Here is a 27,937-nt window from a genome sequence, read left to right on the forward strand (position 1 = left end):
ACCGGTATAAAACACACCGGGCTTTCCATTAACTTTAATGTAAACCCATCCGCGGCAACAGTAAACGCTCCAAGAAAGTGCGCCGGGAATGTGGTGACGTAGTTTAAAGAGCGAAAGAGACACACACTTAGGGGAGTGGATGGGTCAAACAAACACAAGGCTTTCATCCAGGAGACTGTTCATGTCCAGTATGTAACGTTACAATTGGCTGCTCATTTGTGTCCCCTTTTCACAATGTTTTAAGCCCAAACATGTAGTTTTTTCCTAAACCTAAACTATAGTGGTTTTGTTCTCTAATCCTAAAGAGATGCCAAGTGTACGTTAGTGATGTGTTTTCTGTACCTCTGTTACATTGTTTACGCACGTATTTTACTTAGTTTATATGCTTATTTTAAGCCCAACCATGATGTTTTTCCTAAACCTAACTAAGTGTGTTGTTGCCTAAACAAAACCGTGACCGTTTCACAGTAACAACGTGACGTTAAATGGCATGCGAAAACCCTAAAATGCATTATCATGACAGGCGGAATGTCCTTAAAAGTGGCGTGCTATTTATTTGATACGCCTTCCCATGAGATCAGTTTGCAAGGTGACATTCTCCAGTTGCCTTTTTTGGATCAACAGGTCTCACAATATGCCATCCTTTATTTACAAATGCTTTATTTAGAGATAAATAAAGCATTTGTAAAAAACAACAACACTGATTTACCTCTGAGAGGTGTGTGCGTGTGTGCGTGGATGTGTGTGTTTGCATTCTTAAAATTAGAAATTGTTGTCTAAAACCCAAAGAGGTATTCAGTTTACAATTACATAAAGCAGTGAAAAGCTCACATTTGAGAAGGTGATACCAGATAATGTCTTAATATTTAGTTGTTTTGCAAAACAGAACAAAAAAAATGACAGATCATTTTCACATTTTTAAAAACACCGCATACTCAAAAGCTGTCCGAGGTTAAACGATCCCGTCGTGTGCGTTTACCTCCCTGATATGTTGTGTACAAACATCCCCCTCGTCCTCGGGGCTTGTTCACCTCTCTCCTTGCCTTCTCCGCCTGTAGCATCCACTGATGTGCATCCTGCTTAATTACTTTTTCACGAGTTGCTCCCTGTTTCCGTCCTGAGGGAATTGCTTTCCCCCCTCATCCCAATCCACTTAAGGTGACCTTGTCTTATTGGGACGCACTGCTGCAGTACTCCCACCTCCCCGTGCTGTAATCCCTGCAGGCCTACAGTGTGTCTGAGCATAGCTGTGGTGCTGAGCGGGAGTGCAAATGGAGGGGAGACACAGCATGCCAAGCATGGGTATCACTTCCCCAGTTTGCCTCCATTACCGTGTCCTTATACGCCTCCGTCTTTAGAGCTGCCGTTAGTGGACTCTGAGCTCGGGCAGGCGGTAATTGAAAACTTTGAATTTGAGAAATCGATCAATAAATCATGTAATGTGACATCATCGGCACACTGCACACTCATGTTTACCAACCTGACTATGACGCTTTATATTGATTCAAAGAGATCGAACGGTGGTGAGTCGAGCCTTTTCTGGATAGAGTGCTCGCTTACTGCTGATAAAGTTTCAGTCTATCGGTGTGTGTGTGTGTGTGGACGCAGAACCATCTGGATCTCAGTTGTGGGTGGAGTGGATTCTCTTTCCTGTTGCAGCTCCTCTTTATAATTTGAGCTGATTATTTTTAGTACCTGATTTTTGGTACAGCTCCATGCAGCTTTCATTGTCTTGCTCAAATTGGTGTTTTAGTCTTAGTCTTTGTCTGTGGCTCAGGAGGTAGAGAGAGAGTCGCCCACTAATCTCTGGGTCGGAGGTTCAATCCCCGGCTCCTCCTGTCCACGTGTCTTGAATCCTAATGCTCCCGATGGACGAGCCAGCTCGTTGCACGGCAGCTCTGATGCCATCGATGTGTGTGAATGGGTAAATGATTGTCTGTTAAGGTGGAAAATGTGTTATATCATTTACCATTGTGAGATTTCTGCTTTTTTGCTCGATTTAAATCAATCATGACTGGACTGTGACTGCAGCAAATAAAAGACGGAAACATCTGCACCTCGTTCTCCTCCAAACTAACTAAACACATTACATCAATTCAGTGGTTATCAAACTTTTTTTGAGCAGGTCTCATCTTCCACACATTTAGCTGCGCGGAACCGTTACAGCTCACCTCACAGCTGGCCACCTCCATAAACAGCACAACACAAAACACCAAAGAAAATGTCAGAAACGGGGTGCAGCTTTGTGTTTTGTGACGATCAAAGCATCCACAGGGCTGAGACTCAAAGACAAGGCATCAGACGGAGCGAAACAGCAGCGAAAGCTTTACCCCCTCAGCTTCCTGTCGCCGAGCTGTGAACTTTTCATCCTAGTGATTTGTGTGACGGGTGGAAGCTCGTGGCGGCCCACGCTGGGCCAGATATGATCCCAGACGTACACGAATCTTGTAAAGCGGGGCATTTTGACCAAACGACAAGACTCTCAACTCTCAGATGTAACTACAGTAGAAGTTTTTTCTCTCTCCACAGAGGTTGAAAAACAGCAGGAGGGACTGAAGCTGTCGGGGCGATACAGCAGAGGAGGGATACGTTCGGTGAGATTAAAGGGACAGTCGCAACGAGGTTAAATGAAAACACTTTTGGCACTTTTTGAGCCACTGCTCAAAAATGAATGTATATTTATTCCAAACACTAATTGGTGTATTTGCATAAAGTTTTTGGGCAACCGTGGAATTACAGTTTCATAGAAATTCCAGTTTTAACAGAAGAAGCCATTAAATACATTTGTCTCTGAGCGAAAGTTGCTCCTGGGTTAGCAGCATCACCCCCACCTCGCCCACATTTAGCCAGAAACAAACAGTGAATTAAGTTTCCCCTGACAAACACTTAATGAATAAATGCATCCGTTTGCTGCATTCAAGTGTTGGTTTGAGAAATGAAATAACTAAAAGCCTAAATCAATTGCAGGTGAATCAATCAAGTTTGGATCAAGAATAATCAAAAGTCAGAAGGTTGTGTTGATGCATGGCTTACTAATGAAGCAAAATCTTACATGAAAAAGAATATTTTTACTAAAAGTTTCTCAAAATACTGCAAACTACCAAAACAATTTAGACAATGGTCATTGTTCTTAACTGTTCTAATGTTAATTTTGGCATTTCTTACTTAGAAATGTCTTAATTACTTTTGGATTTCAACACAAGTTTGTAAAATCCTGAAACTATATGTACGTATAATCACACTGTATTTCCACTGAACGTTGATATTCATATATTCAGAGACAAAATTAAAAAAAGTATTTAGAGGGATATAAGAACTGAGACAAACAGGATGCAAAGAGCTTCAACAAACCTAAATAAGTTTGGTCAGGAAATTAAACAGTGATGGATTAGGTCTTCATTCCCAGCCCGGTCACTTTGCATCCAAAAACAATGCCATTCTTGCTTTTGGTGTGTCATTTCACGCCATGTCGTCGGTACTGACTGCAAATGAAACGCGAAAAGCCTAAAATGCATTATCATGACACAGGGAGTGGCCTTAAAAGGTTGTGCTATTTATACGCCTTCCCATGAGATCAGATTGTCATTCCTTACCTGTATGTAATTCCATTCAGAGGCACAAATCAGGATCGTTCATCTTTTTTAAAGATGGTTTGCCATAAACTCCTCGAGTCAGAGACTTCGCTGCTCTCCCATCATTGTGTACAGCTCCAGTGATATAATTTATGCTCCATGCATCCTAGAAGTTAAACATACAATATTTGTTTTGAGTCTAAGTAAGAAGTTTAACCTAATATGTGAACCTTCGTTGTGTGAAAATCCAGGAAACTCAAAACCTTCATTCTGTCGCCGGGCAGTTTCCAGGCAGCATCGAGTCTCTGATTGGTCTTTATCAGGTCATTTTAAGTCAGCACAGCGTTCGCCGGAGTGGTAATTTCCGCTTCTTTCTCAATGAGCGTGATTCGGAGCAGCGGGGAGACGGTCCTCTCACGGTGCACAGATCTGCCGCCGCCAAATGCACAATATGAATTGATTCCTCTCCTTATCTCTGCTGTCCATTAAATAGGAGGCTAATGAACCTGATTAGGTTGGTTGGATGGAACTCACACTCTGAGAATCCCACAAGCCTTCCTACTGAATACTGAGATTCATACATCGCGTCCTCTCACACACACGCACAGATAGCCTCTAACACGTCCCCTCCTCATGCATTATGTAGTGCATGTTTGTACACTGAAATCACATCTGAAGAGCTGACCGGATGGAACGTCAACCTGCACTATCTCATATTAAAGCGCCACTTACCTTCTCCAAACATTCTTTATCTCAAATTGGAAATATATATCGTCCTTCTTCCATTTTTCATATCAAGGCTATAGTATCTGTATATATTGGTGTCAGGAACTTCAGAATATATTTGAATATTCCTGTGATATCAGGGTTAGTAGGTAAATATGATCTGACTCTGGACTAAAAGTGGAATATCTTTTTTAAAATATGTGTGTATTAACATCTTCATCTTCAGATCTTGAAGCATTTATTTGGTTGATGTTACATTAAATTGCATTGTATTCCTTATTGAACCAACATCTCTCTGACACAATGTAAAAAAAAACTAAAAATTAAAAGGCAAAGCAATGCAGATTTATTTATATTGCACAAAAAGCAGGTGTGCAGGTGTGTGCGGAGGTCTAACATGTTATCATCCCAACTCGTCACATACCGCCCCTTGGCCTTGGTGTTATGCCCTTTTTGGCATTAAAACCACTGTAGTTACACTTGGTGTCACTTTAGGATTAGGCAACAAAACCACTATAGTTAGGTTTAGGAAAGAACTACATGGTTGGTCTTAAAACGTTGTGAAAAGGGGACACAAATGAACAGCTGGTTGCAATGTGATGCACAGGACATGAACAGCGATTTCCTGGATGAAAGCCTTGTATTTGCACCTAATAATCTGAGTCTTGGTGAATCCACATCATTTTCTAAACTCAACGCCCCCAGTTTGTAAAAGAGACTTTTTGTTACACATTTGTAGTCTCCAAACCCAAACTGTAAATTGATCTTGATATGTAAAATCTCAGCGTATCCTCATATACACACACAACGGTTCATATAATATCTTATATATACAAACTAGTGTATGAGAACAGCCTGAAAATCTAAAGATTTTTTTAATGATATGTATGTCCAATAAGCATGAGTTCACCTGCTCAGCTCAGACAAGCAAACCTGTGAACGAGTCAGGCTCCACTTTCCCATCCTCCCCTCTGAAGGCCGTGGGGCTGTGGCACCATGAAACGCTATTAGCAGCATAACAAAGTTGTGAATTGAACGCGGCGGCGATGAGAAAGCACTCTATGACATGTGAAATCCTGTTAGGATGCAGATTAGCGTTATCTGCGCTGCACCTGTCAATATCTATTATGAGTGGAGGGCAAGGACAGGGCAGAGCTGGACATGGAAATGCTTCTGTCAGCACAGTCGCCACAACCGAATACCAATACTTGAAAGAGGGCAGCTCGTATTGGTATGCAAGGAATTAGCTCTGATACAGTAGGCAGGGCCGGCCGCAGGCAGCCTTGTTTTATCATTGGGGGAAGTATTCTCCCTTTACAATGAGGAGGGACTGCATTCAAACCAGAAAGCTGCCAGAAGGATAGAATAATTCAAGAAAAAGCGCTGACAAACCAAGGACGAAAAAAGCCTCAGAGTGGCAAGAAGAGGCTGAGTGTTAATGGCTGTGTGGTGAAGGACAATGTCCTCATTTGGAAAACAAAGAGGGCTCAATTTCAGAACACTTGCACTCAGTTAAAGGCAGACGACTCACACATACACACTGAAAGCTTTTCATCTAAAAATATGAGCAAAAGGTTACTAGCCGAGAAAAGAAAATAGAAAATGTTTGTCATCTTAGCGAGTCTTCAGCAGAGGTAGCAGAGGCTGGAGGATACGAATGAGTGGTACTGAATGTGTACGTTTTCCACCAACACTATTAACACTGATCAACACTGTAATTGCATACAAAGAGGTGGTATTACAACTGTAGTATTTCTACAACTGCAACTCTCAGTTGCATAACTGTATTTACAGTATATGTCGGGGTGTGAGGGGATTTATTTTCAGGGTGAAGTGTCCTGAGGTATGTCATGGATTTTTCAAAAAATTTTGGTGGTCAAGCTATAGACTTTATATAAGAAGTGGACGTAGTCACGGTGACATCACCCATTGGTTTGTGGATTATACGGTTTTGAAGTCTCGAGTTTGACATCTTGGCCGTCGCTGCCTGGGTCAAGTGGACAGAATTATTTTCTCTGCAAAAAGGGAAATAACTTGTGTTGTAATAAACACTATAAAATGGGACCAGGATCAATAGATAATTTTAGAAAGTGACAAAATGGATTTAGTGTTGTAAATTATGGCCATCCGATGAAAACCACCTATCTCCCAATTTGGCAAAATGCGACTTTTGTTGACTGTAGCGTGAACACAAGGACAATGATCTAATCTGGAGTGCTCATGCATCTACAATCAGAATACACTCACATCACACAAAGGACTTGGTAAATGCACAATGAGCTCATCAGAGAGACAGAAAACTGCCGTACAAACAAATCAGCGCCCAGTCGGGTAGAGATGTGATTTTTGTTCCACATCAAACCTCCCACTCTCTCCCACTCCTCTCCACACAGCGCTGCTGCTGCTGCTCGAGTGTCAAATTGCGTGCGGCGTCGAGCGCTCACTCCAGGCACAAATGGCTGGTAATTGTATGTAAAATGGCATCAGGAAAATTACAATTGCAACTCATCTGCAGGTTGACGCCAGCGCGGGAGTCTTCTCCTGTAAATGCTTCGTTAGTCACTGCCTCTGAATGTTTTTCAGTGAATGGGAGAAGGCGAGCCGCCGCCCACCCGTTTCCTGTGACCCTTTGGGCAGACCTGCAATCGCTCCAGTGATGCATCCTACGCACACACACACACCAGGCTTCATTCATAAATGTAGCTCTTTAAAAAAAAAAGCACAGATGTGAAAGAGCCCTCGCCTGTACCGATAAAAAATTCTGCATCCGTACAGCACCAGGCTGCGACAGTAGGATCAGGGATTGCAGGCTTACTACTGTGGAAATCTGTGGAGTGAGACAAAGGTGTAAGAGCTGAGAGTGGGGAGCAATGATCCTCTGATTAGCAACGTCCCTCGTGTGTTGTCTTGGTAAAGCACCCAGCACGCACTGCCCTGCCTGACAGAGTGGCAAAAGAGAGGATGGGAGGAAAGAAAGGAGAAATAGTGAAGGGGAGCTGGCTGAATTGTGAGGTTTGGATATTCTAATGGGGCCTTTTTCTCCCATAATGTGAAACATCTATCAGAGATGTTTCAACAAGCAGTGTGGCCACTTTTCTTCAGCGCTCATTAAGAGTCGACACCAGCTGAGTGCCTGCAGGAATGCATGATGGTTCATTATAATATTTACCCATTTTGCTCTCATTCATCACTGGGTGTAATGTGGTTTGCAGAGCGCCATCAGCATTAGGTATTATCATAAGTGCGTACCACAGAGCAACTCTTTTGCCTCACAGTATAAAAGGTTTTAGATCGAGAGCTGGGTTCTTTCTGGGCTTCCTCTGGGTGCGTTCCAAAGATGTAGAAAATGAATGGGTGGATGACTGCAGACAGCAGAAGTTTAGAGGCCGTATCTGCATTCTTCTCCTAGCCAGCAATAAAAAAAGGTGTGAAAAGGTGTGAATGGGTTTATAGTTAGATGTCTGAAATAAGGTCTGTTGTTAACACAAGCTGAAGAGGTTTTAACATTTTGTTGTACCATATAAAATACATCAATTAATACCCCAATTGAGAATTTTGAAGCATGTTTAAAAAAGGAGGTTGCTAACAAGTAGCTAAATGAGACTACTAAACATCATCATCCGCCTTTACAGCATTGTTGTGTATACTCACGCTCATGCGACCGTGGTGTAGTTTGTTTATAGCGTAACGTTAGCTTTTTACTTTTTTGCATTCACACTTCAAAAATCATAAAAGTGGTTTTCATTTGTGGAGATTATCTTTCTGAACAAAACATGTAAGCATCATAAACGTTTGTTTACCACAGAGCTTATTTTCTAGAATAATTCAAAACCCAATGGAAAAATCCCATTGACTTTTTGTCGAGGGAACCAGGGCGATGCTAACTTCCTGGTTAGACCACAAAAATGCATCATCCCTGCAGCACTCGAACTCCCTGGATAGTGAGTAGGAGTAGTGAATGATTTCGGACACAACCTTGGTCTCTCCATTTTTGGTTGCCATCTGTTAAAATAGAATAAAAGGAAGAAAAAAAGAATAGCCTGCCTTTGCAGTGGCAAATAGCTAAAATTCCTAATCAGGTCAGCGAATCTGACACATACTGAATACAATGAAGCACTTTCACTTCTGAAATGTTTGAATCATGACAAAGATTGTGCTTCAAATTGTGGTTTGTTTGCATACAGAGCTTTTAATGTTGCAGTGTTAATTTTAACAACAAAATGCACTCGTACTGCTTCAACTGATAGATGTTTAGTGACTTTAATCAGTCATTGTAAGTCAGCACCTCACCCACACAGCTGTGGATGATTGCCGAATCAGAGGGTGACACCACTCCTGTGGTGTCTCATGTGTTTTCTGAGAAAATACATCAGCCTATAAAAATAAAATGGTAAACTGAGGCCAGAGTATTGAGTTGTTTTGGGCTTTCGGAGTGCTGCCATTCCCGTTTATGTGTTTGAAAATGTTTGACATGTTCATATCACAAGTCAGTATTAGACCAATGTCCAGGGAAGATTTTATACATTTTACTCAGTCATGTGGAGCTGAACTTCAGGTTATCTAAAAGGTTAACATTTATTTATTCGCATTTGAGGCAACATCCAACTGATATGATCTGCCAATTAACTCAACTCTTTAATGAATTCAGATAAATTCTGAAACGTTGTGTTGAACGAGATGGAAAAGAGACGTCTTTATGGATCAGTAATGATACATGCGGCCGTTTCATCTCCGCCTTATCATCGTGATGTGAGCTTTAATATGCTGCAGAGCTGTGGCCCTATCAGATCAGATGTGGCTCCGGGCGATTGGAGCCTTCATGGGTGGAGGGGGGGATGGAGGCGAGGAGGAAAAGGAGCGGCTGTGGCTCGCGGTGCATCATATTCTTCCCATTTCTCTCCAGTTCCAGACAACAGGCCCTGACGAAATGACTGTGGGTGCCGCCAACTGTGAAATTAATTGAACTTGAGATCCGAGGGGTAGAGACCAGCATCCGGCCCGAGGAGGGAGGCGAGTGTGCATCCGCGCTTACATTAGCTCACGACAACAGGAACAGCCAAGCCCAGAGGCGCTGACTGGATCCGCGGTCAGTTTCCTCGACAAGATGTCTCCGGACATAGCTGAGCTTCACTTGACTTGCGGGGCATTGCAGCAGAGTGTGTGAGGCGTGCTGTCATGCTGCTGGCTCTTGTTAGAGGCATTATTTCGGAAGGAACTCGGATTTGTTCGCAGATCCATCCTGTCAAGCTGATGATCGTTGTAGTGATAATGGTTCTGGGTTCAGGACAGGTTTTGTTGACAGGGATTAAGTGGAGTTCGCCAAGATCTAGAGTGGGTTTTAAAGGATTGTCCAGTTTACGACAATTTGGTCATTATAGTTTTGGCCATAATTTTTATCTGTAATTATAAAATTGCAATGCATTTTTCATCGCCAGAAAGAAGTGGAAGATGGCAAGTAACGGGAGCAATTAGACCAACGTGATCTGATGTGAACATGTATAAATAGCACTCCACTTTGAAGGACATTCCGTGTCATGTCTACGCATTTTAGGCTTTTCGGCATATAACGCCTCGTTCTCATTCACAATCGGTCATATACAGAGGCACGGTTGCAGTTTTACACATGTGGTTAACGTTGTGAATTCAAACAAAACTACTGATTATGATTAGACAACACAATTTTTATGTTTAGGCAACGAGACTACTTGAATCTTCCATTTTTTTCCCTGTTAAAAGGGTTATTTTGGGGAGTTTTTCCTCATCCGATGAGAGGGTCGTACCGTAAAGGACAGAGAGTGTCGTATCCTGTAGAGATCGTAAAGCCCTCTGAGGCAAATGTGTGATTTGTGATTTTGGGCTAGACAAATCAAATTGACTTGACTTGAATCTGTTTAGGCAACAAAAGTACTTGGTTATGTTTAGACAACACAACCACTTGGTTATGTTTGGGAAAGAAAAATGATGGTTTGGATTAAAATAAGGACGTTTGTTACATAAATTAAGTTACATAGGTGAGGTAAGTAGTCAGCTTAAACAGTCACATGCGGACGCACAGACACGGCTTTAAACACGTGGTTAACGTTGTGAACAAAACTACTTGGTTATGTTTAGGCAACGAAACTACTTGGTAATGTTTAGGCAACATAACTACTTTCGGAAGAGCAGTGGCGCCAGCAGGATCCTTTCATAGTGCAGACAGGAACCGCTTGCCCGCTGAAATAGGCTACTTTTAATGTTTAGAAATGTATTTTGGCAATTTTGTGTTGGCGTCATTTCTCAGCACCGGAGGCTGCTGCTTGGTCGTGTCTTGCTTTAACCTACCATAATTGGCGTAGTTGTGTGCAGTTCTCCTGTGCAATGAGTGACTATTACCAACATTTCAAGTTTGCTCACTTTAATTTTTACCTCCAAAAAGTGGTTTAGATAGCCTGGATACTGAACTCTCAGCTGCTTTTTTATAAACGACCAAAAAAAGCCAAACTCCAACAGAAGATTTGTCCGTTAAAACAGAAACTCAAATTGGCTTCCTCTCATGGTGTTTGGTGTAGATTTAAGACAGCAGGATGCTTCAAAACAAAGTGCTTGTTGGATCTTCTAACAGCAGCTAAAATGGAATTGGCTCTGGCAGAACATTTTTGTAACTTGTGTCTGAAACAGACAATCCATCAATCACACCGAATGCAACCGGCCAAGTGTGCTGAGGTGTGAAAGTCAGGAGGGCTTTAACTTCTCTCTCAAACTCTCTTTTGTAATCCTTCACACAACTTCTGTCTCTTCATTTGAGTACAACGCCGTGATCGCCTTCGAACTGGTATAAACACATGTGCCTGTTAGACATGTCTGGATCACACTGAAGGCCTTAGATTTCATCCATATCTTAAAATGATGTGATCTGATTTCCTTAATGAAGATCAGAGTTACTCCAGGTCTGAATCAAGGTTTAAATTAAACCCCCCTAGCAGGCAGGTTTAACCTCAGATTAATGCTTAATGTGGACTCATCGTGGATTATTTGGACTATTTTAATGAAGACTTAAGAACAGCAGCTATAAGCATCGGATGAAACTAGACATTTTCCACACATTCAAAGACAATGTAGTGGATATAATTTCTACTCCTGGAGCATTGATGCTTACTGCTTTCTAATGTGCTAATACATTCTTTGATAGTTTTCTTTTTACTCCTCTAATTCCACCAAATCATGAGCTTTTTGTGATTTGTTTTCCCCCACCTCACCACCTCAGGCCAGTGCCGTGTGCATGTACTAACTATCTAACGAGGACAACACAGGTGGAGGGAATGAAACTAGTTTAACTTCACTCTAGAGTCAAAAAGTAACACATACGAAGGCCACTTTTTTACTTTAAGATAAACTAAAAGACACTTTTAAGTGAGGATTAACTGTTAAAGCTCCCAATAGTGATAAGTGCCAAAGAGTTTAAAGTAAAAACATGACAAATATGCAGGTTAAGCAACATCTGCCTCCATGTTGTCATCTACGAGTCTGTGTGATGAAATTTAATCAGTAGGGAGTAAATTAATCAATTATTTTCCTCTCATTTTCCTTTTGGCCTGCGACCAGAGGCAGAGCTGAACAGACCGACGGCCCTCGCAGTGAAGAGAGTAGGCCATCTCTATCTGCTTTAAGCAGATTGTGTCCCTGAAGTTTCCCGGCTCTGCACTCCGCGGCCCCGTGGATACAATGCAATCTGCGCTGCCCCACATTAGATAAGTATCCTCCAGCTCTCAACCAGGTCACATTGCACCGCAGAGTGCAGCAGGGCTTCCAAGACTCTGCTGCTGCTGCTGCTGTTGCTCAGGAGGAGGAGGAAACACTGCGGACGTGACAAACAAGCCTGTTGGTCAACGTGTTTCAGGTCAGCTGAATTACACCAAAACGATCTGGTTTTGTCTACCAAGAGGTTGGCAGAAATGTCTCCTTTATTAAAGATTATACACATGATGTCCACCTCCAAAAGGATGAAGGTTTCCTCCTGATTAATGCTACAGAAATATCGTCCAATCAAATCTCAAGCCATTTCCAAGTCTCAAGTCTTTGAGGGCAAGGTCCAAATCAAGTCTCAAGTCCTCGAGGGCAAGTCACAAGTAATGTCCAAATCAGGTCTCAAGTCCTTCAGGACAAAGCCATGTCCAATCAAGTCTCAAGTCATGTCCAAGTCAAGTCTCAAGTCTTTGAGCCAAGTTTAAAGTCCTTGAAGACAAGTCACAAGTCATGTCTAAGTCAAGTCTCATGTCCTGTCTAGCAAAGTCCAAAAAAAGTCTCAAGTCCTTAAGGGCAAGTCACAAGTAATGTCCAAATCAGGTCTCCAGTCCTTGAGAACAAAGCCATGTCCAATCAAGTCTCAAGTCATGTCTAAATCAAGTCTCAAGTCTTTGAGGGCAAGTCTCAAGTCCTCGAAGACAAGTCACAAGTCATGTCCAAATCGGGTCTCAAGTCATTGAGGACAAAGCCATGTCCAATGAAGTCTCAAGTCGCGTCCAGCAAAGTCCAAATCAAATCTCAAGTCCTTGAAGACAAGTCACAAATCATGTCCAGATCAGGTCTCAAGTCCTTGAGGACAAAGCCATGTCCAATCAAGTCTCAAGTCCTGTCCAGCAAAGCCCAATGCAAGTCTCAACTTCTTGAGGACAAGTCAGAAGTCATGTCCAAATCAGGTCTCAAGTACTTGAGGACAAAGCCCTGTCCAATCAAGTCTCAAGTCCTGTCCAACAAAGTCCAAATTCAATTTCAAGCACTTGAAGACAAAGTCATGTCCAATCAAGACTCAAGTACTTCAAGACAAGTCACAAGTCATGTCCAAGTCAAGAAAAGTCTGTCTGTCAAGAGTGTTGACCATTAAGATGACACAGCATTGAACATTGTGCTTGTATTTGCTAATATTGTCCATTCAAAGCAAATGCTTAATATCTAAATATACATGCTGCGAGGCTCTGAAGGCCTCATGATGACTTAAGTCTGACACGATTACAAGTCTCGAGTCTTCACCTCTACAGCTCAGAAATCCCCAAATCCAGAAATCCAAAAGATGCAACTAGAATTGAAGTAGTGCATCAAAACATTAATATTACATAATGTCACACAATCAGGCTATACATCTTGTGTAACTAACCCATCAACAAATTGTAACATTATTTATTGTTACAGGAACAAAACATATTGTTTGGAGGAACTTAATGCATAAAGGTTTTGAGATTAATGTTAAATGCTACAAATACTCCACAGCTTGTTATCAAAAGCTGTTTTAAAATCCCATTATAGCTGCTGCATTGATCAAACACCGACTGTCCAGAAAGCATCTTTCTTCAAAGCATTGTCAATGAATTTCTGTTTTGAATTGATCCTTTTCTCAGCTGCGACAGCACAACATGTAGCCGAGTTGAACTCGAGTATGACGTTCATTTATTTATAGAAGTTAGAGTTTAGCGATATTTAATTAGAACGCTTTGAATATGTCGTTCAGATACCACAACCTTTAAGAAAACAGCCTTCTTTGTTACAAAGCGCCATGGCTGCCTGCTTGCCTTAATCAATTAGACGCGTAAGCTTTTAAGCTCATTCCTCTTGATATCTGTGATATGCATAATAATGACCTCATTACTGGAGGCGGCGGCATTGTGTTGGAGAGATTGGATGCAAACACACACTTTTATCATTTGTAATTTATCCTTCAGAGCGGCTGAGGAGAAAAAAGAAACAAATGGTGAGAGCAGACTGGGAGGCTGCGGTAGAGAAACCAGACACTGTGCGAAATTGAAACCGGTCTGAGTCATTCCAGGCATGAACACACATCCAACCGTATGTGGCATCTGTACTACCTGCCCATGGTCGACTTTAAAGTGTATGAAAAGTCACTTTTTCAAACTATGTAGAAAACACGTCATTGGCATACCCAACTGCCAAAAGGAAAAAAGAAAAGATGACCTTTGTTGAATAGAGATCAGGCCTCAGACGTGCTCTCTTTCAACCTGAGCCGTTTCCTTAGACTCCGTCTTCAAGGCCGACCTTGTTTCGGTGTGAGGTTTATCTGTTAAAGGACAATATTCATGTTTTTATATGATAATTGGACATCTCTCTGGCCCGAGCAGGGCCTTGAACACGGTGCAGCTCACAGTGCTTGGCTGGCTTGTTCGGTAACATTTTCTTTTAAGGAATTGTTTGTAAAACATCTATAAACATTACGTAGATAGATGGACCAGAAACCAATTATTAACCATTGACAAAGTATTAACTATCTATCTAAATAATGTCTATAGATGCTTTAAAAAATATTTATTAACCATTTAACAATTATAATTTGTGCAACAATAAACTGTTGAAATAACATAACATTACTAATAATTAGCAAACATTATTAATTATAATTTCATGGTTTGTTAACAGTAAAATAATGATTAACTACGTTTTAATTACCTATCAAGTTACCATTTATGAATGATGGTTATTATAAAGAGTTTCTTTTTCCTTAAATGCGCAATAATCTGAACAAAAATATTAATAGTTTCCCACAAAATGCGCTCAGTGTGTTTATAAAATAATTACTTATGAAATCTCTATAGAGGGGGGGCCTTGCATTTGGAGGCAGATAAATAATTCATGCTTTTTGTTATTTGTTTCATGCCAACACACTGTCTGAATGTCAACTAGGGGTGTGAAAAGCACTGAGAACAGAGTGGATAAGAAGAAGAAAAACACAGCTCCTTATTCAATCCAGGCTTCTGTTATCCTAAAGAGCCAGTATGTTCTAGTCCTAAAGAGCCAGTTAGTTCTGGTCCTAAAGAGCCAGTTAGTTCTGGTCCTAAAGAGCCAGTATGTTCTAGTCCTAAAGAGCCAGTATGTTCTGGTCCTAAAGAGCCAGTATGTTCTAGTCCTAAAGAGCCAGTTAGTTCTAGTCCTAAAGAGCCAGTATGTTCTAGTCCTAAAGAGCCCTTTGAAACTCAAACACATTTTCACGAACATGGTCGAATAGTGTTAAATGATATGATTTCCCAAAGACAGGTTAGAGTTAAATTCAGATGCATGTTGCGTCGTGTAAATTTCGTTCCCATACCACTTAACTGCAATTATGTTATGAGGGAAACATTAAACCGTGTTAAACAGTTTTGAACAAGTGCCAAACCAAAAAACACAACAAAACGACTTGGTTTGGCTTAAAATGACTACGTTTGTTATGTTATTAAGCTATTAAATTAAAATAAGTCAATGTTGACTTTTACTTTCACACGGGACACAAACAGAAGTCTTCTGAGTTAAAGTCCTGTGTTTGTTGACCCATCCATCCACCCAGACCTATACACGGACTTCCATGATGAACTTGAGACTTCATTACAAACGTATTTGTGATACATCAAAAACAAAATGCGTCTCCCTCAAAACGTAATTCACAATGCAGTTTAGTTGTATGGGAACGTCATTTTTAGGAGACAGGGCTGAACAGCGGTTTCCTGGATGAAGATCCTGTGTTTTTAGGCCCAACCATCCACCCCGACTTCCTCCGTATTCGGACTTTGTTGCTCTTTATACTACATCATCTGTCCTGGCTACATTCTTGCCAACCTTAAGACCCCCAAAAGAGGGAGGATTACAAAACTAAAGCGGGGGGTCTAGGGGTCCTCCACCGTAAAATGTTTAGTTTCAGAGACTTTGTTTCCTGCATTCTGGTTGGCATGTATGTCTGGCTCAAAATCATGTGGATTACATACAAATTGATCACGTGGGTTATATATACAAATTACAGTGCACTACTTATTGTAGGTATAGAACGGTGTATGAGAAAAAACAGGTTCAATTTGCTAAATTTATATTATTATTATATTATAAATTTATATTTCGGGGGAAATGGCACCTGGATTATGCCTTATATCAATATACAGTGTCAGACAAAATATTCATACTGAACATATCTGCAAAGGATTCATATTAAACACAAAATATTCAACATTTTTCTGTTTATAAATGTCAGCATTGACTTCCAGTATGAGATGGGATGTCAAAGTGGGTCTCTGTTGCCAAATGCAACATGTCTTTTTTTTGTTTTTGTTCTTCCATCATCTTTTATTTTTACAGCTTTTAATCCTCTGATTCTGATGTGCTTTATGTGATCCAGTCCATCTTTCCTGAGCAGCTTCAGGACGGTGCCGTGTGCAGGTCCTCTCACTAACGAGGACCAACACGAGTGTTTGACATTAATGTTGTTTAACTAAGTTCAGCAGGACTCCTTTGTCAAGACAAGTTTACGGCCCAAAGCCTTCGACCCCAGAGGGGTTTTACTATCTGAACAACGCGTGACACCTTCTGTCCTTTGACTCTCCATACAAATGTTAATCAGGACAAAATATGAGGAGAGAGATTTCTCTTCAAAGATAGTAGAATCACAATGCAGCCAAACAGAAATGCAGGATGCAGCACTAAAAATATGCAACATAAATTAATGTATGCAATTAAGAAGAGGAAGAAAAAGAAGTAACAGAAGTAGTAATTAATTAGATTAATTAAAACATGCCAATGCCACTCTGCTTCATATAAGCAACATGTTGAATATTTAGACTTTTATGTGCAACAAGTAAACAAGAGTCAATCCCAAACTAAGATGTGTTTCATTCATCTTAATATCACCTATAGCTAATTCCTCGAAAAATGCTGCTTTTTCAAACTGAACATAACATTATTATAGTTTTAAAAGAGGAATACTGTCTTCAGTGACAACCAGCAGGGAATGTGTCATCTTGGACAGGTTTTTTTTGGCACATCCCAGTTCTGTTTGTCTATTCAGGATGCGGAGAGAAGCTGGGCTATATAACCTTAGCGGTCCCGCGGTCACGGAGGGGCAGCATCACAGCGTCAACACGTTAACAACCGCCTTTACAGCTCATCAAGTTTCCCCACTGAGATCATTAGCAAGCTGTCACTCCACACAGCAGCAATAACTGGTCCTCAAGGTTCTCACAGCCCTTTAATCAACCAGAGATTGACCCAAGAGACGTTTGGTCCAAAAATGCGACACCATGTCAGGAACCAGAGTCACCTTTTATTGGAAGGACACTTCTATTAAATACTCATGGGAGGACGTGATCAGACCGTACGTTTAGGATCCATGGAGGTGAATCTGGAGCTTTTTGATAAGTAGAGACTGAGTTCTACTAAACAGTCACTGATGCATTATGTCATTGCTCTTTACTGGCATTTCTGAAAATACAGTATAAAATATTCCTTTACCTTTCTGTTCGCGTAACTGGAGGCATAAAACTACCTGCTCAAATATTGATGAAACTTAATTTGTCATTATGACTTTCACTGGAGTATTTCTGCACTTCTAGAAGGAAACTGCATCATTACTGGGGGACAACATGATCAATCCTAAAACCCCCTTTCTGACACATTTCTGATGCTTTTTCCTATAAAACTTTTAATTTATGTAGAAACAGCACATTAAGTCAGTCATAATATTCCGCAACATCAATCACATCTTTCAGTATCTGAACTGTGAGATTAAATCTGATTGTGTTTTGAAAAATACCTTTCTATTTAGGTGTGTGTGTGTGTGTGTGTGTGTGTGTTACACAATTCACAAGTTTTCATGGCTGTCATGAATAGTTTAACAGAATCTGTAATCTTTATCGGCTTTGTTTTCTGCAGTATTTTGGTTTTGGAAATAAATGCTAAAACTAGAAATCTGCCGTGGGAATCTTTTGGTGCCATCATCAAAACATAATTTGAGTTCTCCACAGAGCATCAGATTCAAAGCAAAATACTGCCTCCCTTATGTAAAATAAATAAACCTATCCTAACATAACCTGCAAATAAACAGAGCAGTGTTTCAGCTTTTCTCCAGTATTTCAGTGTCTTCCCCCTCACTGTTCCACTGGTTGCTTCTTAATCAGATTCTTCCACCAGTGTTGTGTCCATTGTTGTGGTGGTAAAGAATCTAAATGTCCTGATCTGAGGATCAGCAGTCCTGGCGGGCTCCACTGTTGAGCACAGATGGTGTTTCCTCTCTGTGACACCGTCAGGGATCCTAGTTGGCTTGAAAAACGGCTTTGTTTCTGGTGACGGTAGAAAAATATAAATAAGTTCCACCTGCTCGCTCTGCTGCAGCCTGACTGGTTGAATACAGATGAACTAACCCCCGTCATTAAATTCTCTTCAGTCACGAGAGGGACAACACTGGACTGATGAGGTGCAGCACCAACACATTATCATCCCAAATCGTCACAATCGTTTCAGACCCCTCAACGACCCCTTGGCGTCACTTTTTCACATGCTTAGTGTTGGGAATTAAACAAAAAAACGTGTTTAGGATTAGGCATCACAATCGCTATATTTAGGTTAAGGAAAAAACAACATAGTTGGGCTTAAAATTACTACGTTTTTTCAGTGAAAATTGACTTGACGTTGTGAACATGGGACATGAACAATCAGCTGATTGTAATGTGAAAGTGAAACTTAACGCACAGGAAACGAACAGCAGTCTCCTGGATGAAAGCTTTGTGTTTGTTGGGCCCATCCACCTCCACATTTCACTCTTTATAATACGTCACCGCAGCCCTTTCCCTGAGCGTTTACTGTTGCCGTGGTTATGTTTACATTGTAGTTAATGGAAAGCCCGGTGTGTCTCCTACCGGCGCTCAAGGGTGCATTGTGCGGCGGTATAGAACGCCGACAGCCGAGACAAAGCAACGGTATCTGACGCACTGGGAATGACAACGGTCACTGTTAGTGAGTGTTTTTAAAAGAAGCATGGCGTGATGTCGGACGTTGAATATTGAGAGCTGAAAACAAAAACAACCATTGTGTTACATCTTTAAAACAAGTTTGAAACTACACCAATGCAATGTGATAATTCTAGCTAATCTTATTGAAATTTCCTTTCTTTCATGTGTTTTCTTTTTTTATTATTATAATTCTTGAAAATTGTGGAGAAAAATATATATTTGTATTTCACATATTTCAGGTCAAGAAAATAAGTCAAGTTATGTCGATTTTATTAATACAACGCCATATCACAAAAGAAGTTATCTCATGACATTCACATAGAGCAGGTCTAGACCTTACTCTTTAACTAACTAAAAGTAAGTTAAATGAACTAAAATAAGATGTTAGGACTCATTCAACACCATGACTTGTTATGGTGGAGATTTCTTTTCTTTATTTTTGACAGTGTAGGTTGGATTGGAAGTGTTTGGAACGACCTAAAAGTTTGTTTTAAAGGCTAAAAGGCCAAAAGCGTCAGTACCTGATGAGGTAATGACTGACTCTTCACCCTTTTATTATCATCCTCATTTTGTCCAAAGACGTAGTTAAAAAATCGTTACACTCTTTTACACATTATTTTTTCCAGCAATGCAATAGATGAGATTATTGAAAAAGCTGCACAATAATACATTAAGGGTTTTATTCTCATGTGTGATTATTTTCTGCCAGCTATATTACCAAAGGCTTTCTGCAGGAGAGGGTTTGTGTTGAGACCTGTGTTCAAGACCTTTGCTGACCATTGTTTTTTTTTGTAAGTTACTTTAGTGACATTTTTGTTGACATTTGTCACGTGTTTTACGTACGTGATTTACTTAGTTTACTTACTTATTTTAAGCCCAACCAAGACGTTTTCCCTTACCCTAACTAAGTGGTTTTCTTGCCTAAACCTAACTGCGGACATTCGCGTGGCATTGCAAGAATGCGTAATGTCGTGGTATTTATAGGCTATGCCTTCCCGTGAGATTGGGTTGGTCAAACACACAGCTCCATAAGTAGACTCTATAACAAAGAGCATTCATTATTTACAAGACGTACCAATAGCAATGAGTATTTAATGAAAGTGTATGGTGCATGTTCTATTTACAATTGTTTTAGAAGCCTCTCTGAACCTTCACACAACATCTCCTTCCTGCTACTAGACATGCTTTTGGAACATCTCTCACCAGATTTTAATGAAATGTTAAGTGATTTCTCTCGTTGTGATCACAGTATTTCTAAAGCCATAAAAAATGAATTTCCAGAGGTTTCCTTAACACACACAAACACACGTCACTCCAAAAGATTTAGTCCTTTTGTAGGAGACGTGTTTTCTTGGAGGGAAACGCAATTAGCCGAGCAGTCAGCGGGGATCTCAAATGAAAAGTCACATTTTTTGATGAGTTCATTAGATTTCAGGGGAACGCGGCACGTTGATGGAGGAACCCTTCGGCAAACAACCGGCGTACACGCAGCTTAACAAAACAAAACTGGCACAGAGTGATTAAAATATATTTGAAGAGGGATTAGAGAAGGTTAACAGATGCTCCGCTGGGTTTCACAAGATCAGCCCAACACTTCGTTTTGCATTTTTGAAACTCACATGTGTGCAGTTGTCGGAGAGAAAAATGTCCTCGACTTGCAGCTTTTAATTGGCTTTAAAACCTGCTGCTGTAATGTCACCATTCATTCATATTTAGTCTGCAGATGACTTTGATGTTCTTGCGTCATGATTAAAATGAATTGTGATCATCTTCTAACTGATGTTGCACTGGTAATATTTTTCAGCTATTGTGGCAATTAAAATGTCACATGAAGAGGAATAAAAGAGACGCAGTACGATCAGAGCAGATCAGAGATAGAGAGGAAATGAGGCGGCATATTTAACACTTGACCTCCTTGACATTATGAGAGTGAGCACGAGGTGCGTCTCTGCTTTGCTGGCCTTTGCGCACTGACCATGTTCAAAATGACATGATCTTTGGTCGGGATTCATGGCCTACTTTCTGCTCTGATATCCACACTGTCAGGATCAGACACTGAATTAATAACTCCAATACTTCACTTCTCCTATATTACATTTTTTATTTTTCAATATGACTTTTTCTAAATGCCTCAACTCGAAGGTCTTCTTCTAATAGTTCTAGTTTCAACCCGTCACTAATTCTGTTCTTGAAAGAAAAAACATAAAGAAAAATATATGTTTTAGTTAAAAATATTTCCACAATTCATGAAACTAAGCGAAGAAAAGAAGGTTTTGAAAACTCAAGCTTCGAAGCTTCAAACATTGACATCTGAATTCTAACAACATTCGAATGCTGCGTAACTTTTTTTTTTTTTTTGTCTATTCATTGTTTTTTAAACCCAGTATCTCTGCACAGCTACAGATAAATATTAGGCTAATATTATCAGTATTATACTATTTGTAGAGTTATATTCCAGTGGTGGCTGCGTCGTAGTGATGTGTGGGTCGACTCTCGAGCTTACTAAAAAATATCAGGCGGGTTCGGGCAGGTGGGTGAAAAAGCAACGTACAGAGCAAGTTATTAATAACTTACAGAAACATTGCGTGCAATAGTCCACCTTCTCTTCCTCTCTTTCTCCCTCTCACATGACGTCACGTCCGTGGCTTATGTTACATTACAAGCGTACGTATTTTAAGTCAAACCATGATGTTGTTTTCAAACCCTAACTAAGTTTATTTTGTTGCCCACCGTTTCACAACATTAAACACGTTACAACATTAACTACGCACGAACCTTCAGCGTCAAGATACTATGTAAAAAGGCTTTTAGGGTGATGATGTCATAAGATATGATAACTGACATTCAAAGCCTCATTCAAAATGTAAAAATAATGACATTCGGTACAAATTCGCTATAGCTGTGTCTGTCTTCTCAGAAAAAAAGCTGCCTGCTGTTTGAAGCAAGTTTCAGGAGAGTGCTGAGAGTGAACCAAACCAGTAAAGATGGGGTTTCTGAAAAACCAAAACGATGAGCTAAACGCTCCATTAGAGCTGAGGGGAACAGCGGAGTCGGGTGGTAATTCTCTGTGGGTTCGTCACCGCGAGCGACCGTTTCACATTACAGTCATTTGATCTGTTGTTGATATAAAAATATTGATTAGTGCGGCTTTATATTATCTCTCGATGTGTAAGTATAGTTGCACCAAAGGATTGTTAGACCACAGAAATGGTTTTTAAAAGAGATCAAATGCAGCTTTACACTTCATGAGAAGGGTCGGCATGCTGGTCTGTATGTGGTAGCCATGGCAACATAGCTTTTGTAAATGGAGTTGCCTGTAGTGTGTGGGGCTAGAGGGAGGTTAGCTGTGATGCACACACATGGCGTGATGTGGACATAAGCCTCGTACTCTCTGTGCATGCTGATGCCTGGACCCGGCTGGAGATGCTGAGCGGCCCTGAGGCGTTCTCCCTCAGTCTGTTGACAAGCTTCTTGTCACGAGCGGCTGTCAGGTTCTTATGAAGCCGAAAGGATTGACAAAAAAAACAAAAACACAACAACAAGGTGCGAAGGTGAGGATAGTTCCCTTAATACTGCTGGTGAAAATAAATGCTTTATGGTCAGATAGTTTTAGGTTGTTTGTGGCTGGATTTACCTGGTCAGGGGGGAAAAAAAAAAAATCAAAGCTTACAGTGTGAAACGCTGAGCAAGCTGTTATCCTCTGAGTCTCAGCTGGCTGAAAGGGTTTAGTGTGTGAAAAACATTCTCATTACCTCTGGGTTAAAGGGGCATTAAATGATCTTGACTTTTAAGACCCAAGTACATTTGATTCAATACTACTCTGAATCTGGCGACTCGTGATAAATGACCAAAACCTCCTGAAGAGTGCTGATCTGAATCTGGATGCTGGAACTGGCTCAAACCTGGCCTTGAGTGCTGCTTGTTGGAGCTGCTTTTCCAGCCTAAACTGGTTTAAGCAGCGTTCTTTGGACATGTATGCAGCACATTCGGAATATGCGTCTCAATTGGGGTTTTTACTGCAGTTTACAACACACGACCTCTTGCCTGTTTACGTCCAGCTCTGTGCGTTGAATACAAACCAACTAGCCGACAGTTTGCAGAGATGCATGCCCAAAAGAAAAGCCCACATTTCTGGTCAGAAGGAGAAACACTCCTACTTTTAAACATTATGAAAGACTTGGATATCAAAGGTCCATTTTAGAAGACAGAAATCCCAACATTTACCCAAATAATAAATACACTTATGCACTTTTAAAACTCTCTGATTGCTCCATTTCATTCCAAACTCACCCTTTTAGATTATAGTGGCGATCCCAGTGTTTCCAAAGCTACCAAATATTTCAGGGCTGAATGTCGGGGGAAATGTTTTTTTAAAAGTGTTGACGAGACATCTGGAATAGCTGTGGGCTACAACTTGAGCCGTGTCTCTTTTAGCCTGACAACAAATTTGGCACCATTTAAAGTATGCATAATTAGCTATTAGCAGTTCCTGTTTGCAGTGAACTCATGGATGTAGAAACAACTATCACCGGATTAGTTCGAAACTGAAGAAAACTTAAAAACGTGCTGATTCTCAGGCGTGTTCTGCACTTCTAAGGAACGAGCACGAGTGGTCTAAAGCTGGAGGGAGGGATGGTGTCTTCACTCAGAGGATTGAGGTTACAATGTAACCAAATGGCTCCCTCCCTCTATATTTTAAATAGAAAATCAAGAGTTAATTGGAGACGGAGCTAATAGACATAAACATCATTTGTTTTCCATTGGCTGAACAAGGCTGCACTTTTGGCAACGATTCAGTTACTGGGAGAGAACAATTCCATTTAAAGTCTCCAATTAGTTGAATTGATTCCATGTTAAGCTCAGTCACCAGAGACAGCCAGCACAAATAGAAAAGGAGGTGATTTTGTCTCTAATATTTGGGTCAGTCATGCCACGACTCAAATATAAAACTAAATATAAAACTCAATTTAAACTATTAGTGAGAACTTCAGCACAATCATCTTTTTGTTGTATTTTTTAATAATTGTATTTTTTTTTCCTCTTAAAGTTTATGCTTTAACAGTGTGATTCATACAGTAGAGTGAAGTGATAGAGAATAGCTGGTGTAGCATTGTATAACGGAGACCATTACCTGGGCCTACAGGAGCCACAGAGACTATCATGACTCACATTAGATTAGACCAGGCTTCTTTCATTGTCCCCAGGGCCACATTCATCTTGTGGCAGTCACCAAATATTGACTGTAATGGTGACAAATGTGGTCTGCATAGTACAACACTTTATAGCTTATATTGTGCTCTCCTGTATAAGGCCAGTTCATTACTGGAATTCATTATAAGTGCAGGACAGACTGGGTAATGCTGCGAGAATTGAAAGGCACCAATTTACTTTTAACAATATGCAAGGCTCCCCTAATCCCTCGCTATAGACCTCATCAGTGAAACGGATGGCTGTGAATATGCAGCCCATGAATCTTTAACCACTGCCGCTCCATTCGCTTGTTTTAAAACACCCCAATTGTAGAAGTTGCTTCGCTGGCAGTGCTAAAAATTCAAAGTAGAAGCTGCGGAGTTAATCCCCCCACGTCTGTGTGCGGTACCCTGCTCAGTCATACGAGTCGCCATGCAGCAGGTGAGATGATGACATTTCAATCCTGATCACTCGCAGGTCCTCACCTCTCCTCTTTATTATCAGACCCTGCAGTTAGCGGGGATCTTGCGGTGTCTCATGTCGGTTTATGTAACTCTGGGTGGACAGGTTCGCCGTGCAGCGTGCTACACCCCGAGCGTCGTGTGCTGCCCTAGTTAAAGGGGTATTTTAAGAGTTCCCACACGGGTTCGTTTGCCCTCGTCTCCTTCTCAAGTTCAGCCTTTTTTCCTTCCAAAGCATCCTTTGGTGTCAGAACGGAGGGAGGAGCCCAAGACAATTGTTACACCGTCGTCTTGTTGCGGTGAAAACCTGGTGATAACTCTCATCCAACAAGTCGTCAAACGACACAGGTCTTCTAGCTCATATGGGTTTTTCGAATGCAAAGAACAGCAAGAGGTGCAATTTCACTGGATTGCATTGGTGAGGTCTCCAACAGTATGCACTGCCATTATGCATGGCTATTTTTATTCACTATAGAAGTCATTAAAACCAACCTCACAAAGTGCTTCACAAAAAAAGATAACATGCTCTGGAAATTATGAAGTAAAATGCCTAAAGCAGAATAGATAAAAAAAAAAGTATAATACAGTTGAGCACACAATTGGCAATAAAAAATATACTTGATAATCATAATTCAAATAGCTAGAGGCACAACTGGTCTCTGTACACATAGTCTAAAGTCATATGCGAGGGGTTGACCTCCTTCTGACTGCAGGTTCTTTGTTTTATTATTATTTTAGGGGACATTTGTGTTAGGCCACTGACAGGGAATGAGTAGAGAGAGAGAGATGATAAACAATATGTAAGGACAACCTGTTCTAACTCCCCAACTCTGTCTCCAACAAAATTACTTTCCCATACAACTAAACTGCATTCTCAATTGTGTTTCAACGGAAACATATTTCCTCTTGGATTATGGTCCCAGTTTTAAACACGTGGTTAATGTTGAAAATTTAAAAAACAAACTCAACAAAAGTACTTTGTTAGGTTTAGTAAAAAACATCATGATTTGGCTTAAAATGACTATGTTTGTTACGTTATTAAGCCACGGACTTAAATTAAAATATGCAAACGGTGACTTTTGGTTTCACATGGGACACAGACAGCGGTGTCCTGGCCCTGTGTTTGCTTGACCGATCCATCCACTCCGAGCCTCTCCTCACTCAGACTTCTGCGGACTATCACTACAAACGTAATCCGCCACAAAATATGTTTCCCTGAAAGAGAAATTCACAATGAAGTTTTGTTGCATGGGAACATAATTTTTACGTAACAAGCGTACTTACTTTTGCCTGAACCTAACCAAGTAAACCTAAAAACTAAGTAAAACTACGTTGGAAGTTTATTTTGAAAAGACATTATGCATGTAACAAGCATAAATTGGCACGTCGTCCCTGACACGTTCAAAGCTGACAGTAGAGGGGTACCTAGAGCGTCATAATTTGAAGCGTAGGGCCACTGACCAAATGTCGGTATTTGACGAGTTGTAAGTGAGAATGATTTGGTAAGGAAGGTCTAAGACTGAAAACGTAAGGGACGCTGTGGTACATGGACTTATATCTGTTTTATATCTGGACCCATCACAGTATCACACTATAGCATGTAATAGACCCGCCTGTCCACCAGAGGAAAGCGTGTCAGTGTCACGTTTTGCCTCGCCGAGGCGTGAATATTACACAGATGTATAAAGGTAGCAAGGTACCAGTACCAGCAACAAACAACTCACTTAGTTTTAGCAAAAACGTCATGGTTGGCCTTAAAATAAGTATGTAAACTAAGTAAAATACGTACAGAAACAACGTAACAGAAGTACGGATAACATGTCACTAACATCGCCAACGTAACTTTTATGGCAAAACACGGTCTCCTGGTTGAATGTCCTATGTTTGTTGGACCCCTCCACCTTGCTTTTGCCTTGCACATTATCATGTCATTCACACACCTTTTGGTGCGACCGGGCTGCTGGACCATATGTGACTGTGTTTGAAAAGTTGATGCCTTTATGAATTAACATCTATTCACACAATAACGTTAAGACAATGCACTGTGTAACATTTAATTCAGTGACACATTGATTTAATGATGTGACCCAGCAGCAGCTCACAGTTAATGTTTTTTCTCCTATCACCATTTTTATCTCTTGATGTGCTTCAGATGAATGCAATTTCAATAACGCTCCACTCAAACAGCACCAGAGTCATTTTAATGGCTCCAGCCCGACTTTTGGAGAAATTTAATTAGCAGGATATTATTTGAAATCGTCTTTCCCGCTGCGTTATGTTATTTGTGCTTGTCTCTACAACCTGATATAACGACGTACTGAATGCTCCGTCTCTCAGACCGCCTTCTTTCAAAACGACAACCTCCAGTCTGCTTTCCTTCATCACGCTGGAGATGAATCAATGAATTTGAAATGTTTGTGCTCCATTCCTTTAATCTGCCAAGGTCATGATAGGTTTCTCACCGTGTCAGCAGTAAAGGAGGTACCCGCCAGTTCATAATGGAGACTCATTACTTCACAGACTCCGGATCAGCATTTCTGGGAAGTTGGTGGAGACCTTTTTGTAATTAAATTTAAATCTCCTCCTCCTTCAATTATTTGAAGAGCTTCGATCTTGATGATTTGTCAACCAGATAATTTTAAAGTTAATCTATGACCTCTATCAACCTCTACAATACTAATTACAACATGTCTGACAGAGCCAACTGATATGAAGGGAAGAATGAATTAACCGTTTATTGTACAGCAGAGATCCAACTCAATTTTCAAGTGAAGAAAATAAAAAATCGTGCAATATATATATTTTTTTTGCAACATGAGATCGTTCCCTCTTGCTCATTTTTACAGGTTTCACTGATCAAACCTAACACCACACTCGGCCCATGCGTGAGCATGCAAGAGAGCTGTAGAATTTACTAATTTATCTGCAATTTGTGAGCAACAATCCTTTGTGAAACATGATGCTTTCACCGTTTGTAATCTGCCTAGAAGCAGCGAAAAAGACAAAAGCTATACAAAGCTTAGGGTGACCATATTTTCAACCATCAAACCAAGACCCTTAAGTGTACTGCTGCAGGTTCATGCACATGTTTGCACTTATGCACTCACCACAGGCGTCTTCATCAGGATGAGGGACAATTATCTCAGTGTTTAGCACCCCTACCGAGCACACCTTTCAACACCTTGGACAGCGCCTCAGTTTATTCTATGTTTAGCCTCCCAAAAATCCATCAAAACATTTGAATAATAACACCACAAAA

The 27,937-nt window shown here is 40.7% G+C and overlaps 1 protein-coding gene and 1 long non-coding RNA gene across 6 annotated transcripts in view; one reads left to right on the plus strand and one right to left on the minus strand.

Moving 5' to 3' along the window:
* LOC141780562 (shisa family member 6) overlaps positions 1-27,937 on the plus strand; it is a 234,115-nt gene that overhangs the window by 23,559 nt on the left and 182,619 nt on the right. The gene's annotated exons all lie outside the window — the stretch shown is intronic.
* Positions 11,643-27,904, minus strand: LOC141780564 (uncharacterized). The gene is made up of 2 exons (XR_012596694.1): positions 27,786-27,904; positions 11,643-12,132 (listed from the first exon to the last, which is right to left on the minus strand). It is a non-coding gene; the product is annotated as an uncharacterized LOC141780564 (long non-coding RNA).

This window comes from Sebastes fasciatus, chromosome 13 (assembly GCF_043250625.1).
Source record: "Sebastes fasciatus isolate fSebFas1 chromosome 13, fSebFas1.pri, whole genome shotgun sequence".
Lineage (NCBI taxonomy): Eukaryota > Metazoa > Chordata > Actinopteri > Perciformes > Sebastidae > Sebastes > Sebastes fasciatus.